The 1,502-nt window shown below is 42.1% G+C and overlaps 1 long non-coding RNA gene across 1 annotated transcript; it reads left to right on the top strand.

Annotated features, from left to right (window-relative positions):
- Positions 1-790: 790 nt before the first annotated feature.
- LOC107713393 (uncharacterized) lies at positions 791-1,209 on the top strand. The gene is made up of 2 exons (XR_001636883.1): positions 791-1,036; positions 1,139-1,209. It is a non-coding gene; the product is annotated as an uncharacterized LOC107713393 (long non-coding RNA).
- The last annotated feature ends 293 nt before the right edge of the window (positions 1,210-1,502 follow it).

Here is a 1,502-nt window from a genome sequence, read left to right as displayed (position 1 = left end):
TTACAGCCATATTTTTCAAAAAATCCACATTCAAATCAAAATAGCAGACTTCTTTTTTCCTAAAATCCACATTCAAATCAATATAGCCGACTTCCTGTTGGTCGTAGCTAATGATTGTAAATTAGAAAGTTGTCCGGCTTGATGAGTTCAATGTATGTACCAAGTTTGGTGACTGTAGCTAAAACTAACCCCCAAGTTTTGTCATAAGGTGGCGCTATAGAGTGCCTCTTCCACGCCCTTTTATGAGCTTTTCCCAGTGTCTATCTATAATTATTACTGACATGTGTGTTGCGTTTCAAGAAATTCTAAGCATGTTATCTGCACGAAAATCACCGGAAAAGAATATTCAAGTTTGACACGTTGCCATGGCAACAAAATTTTAGATATCAATATCCCCTCAACAGTTTTACATCGGCCATGTTTTGACATTAATCTGCTGAAGTTTGAAGCAAATCAAGTAAAAATAAGAAGCTGAATTCAAAGCATTTTGAAAATGACACACTTCCTGATGCCAGTTGGTGGCGCTATGACTTTGACTCCTAATAGTCACATGTATGCGATCGGCATCATACAACGAAAAAAAAACCTGAAGTTTGATCAAAATCAGACAATATGTGCAACAGTTATTAGACACATCCTGTTTCCTATTTCTCGCCATAACTTCGTCGCCTCGCCACGGCCAAACCGTTCGAGATATCAAAAATCCCTCCGCAATTTAGCATTCCCCATGTCTTGAAATCATGTTCACCCAGTTCTGTGGCAATCGATGAGAAATTCTCAGAGGAGTATATCAAATTCCACAGCATGCCCTTTTTAAACAGCCCTGAATAGCCAACTTCCTGTTGGGCCGAGCCTATGACATGCAGCGCAAAAGTTGTTCGGCTCAATGAGATCTATATGTGTACCAAGTTTCATATGAATGTGTGCAAGCATGTGTGAGCTATACATCAAGATTTCAGACTGTGTTCCAGGGGGCGCCGTAGAGCCCCTGTGCCACGCCCAGGTCCCAGCCTCTGCGGCGTCCTAATGGCCGCAGGTTCCAACGCGTGTACAAATTTTCAAGAGTTTTTGAGGGGGCGCCGTAGAGCCCCTCTACCACGCCCAGGTCCCAGCCTCTGCGGCGTCCTAATGGCCGCAGGTTCCAACGCGTGTGCAAATTTTCAAGAGTTTTTGAATATGTTAAGGCCCCCAAAAAGCCCCGGAAGGTTGGAAAAAAAAAATATATATATATATATAGCTGCAAGCAGCGATGGCGGGCCCAAGCCGTTAGTGCAAACGCCACCCCGGTGGCATCAGGAGAACGGTGCACAGTGGGCACATGCATTTACAGTAACCCTCTGGCAGTCTGGTTTTAAGGGATACGGCAATTAAAGAGTTAATCCGAACCATATAGACACATACACACAACAATATTTAAAACTTTGGTAACACTTTCAATAATGTTTCAGTTATTAACTTAAAACTATGTTAATTAACATGAACAATAATTATGTAGCATTTAC

This window comes from Sinocyclocheilus rhinocerous, unplaced genomic scaffold (assembly GCF_001515625.1).
Source record: "Sinocyclocheilus rhinocerous isolate Xijiao unplaced genomic scaffold, SAMN03320098_v1.1 scaffold14756, whole genome shotgun sequence".
In the NCBI taxonomy this organism is placed as follows: Eukaryota; Metazoa; Chordata; class Actinopteri; order Cypriniformes; family Cyprinidae; genus Sinocyclocheilus; species Sinocyclocheilus rhinocerous.
The sequence above is the reverse complement of the archived record's forward strand: the minus strand, read 5'-3'. Positions and strand labels throughout refer to the sequence as shown.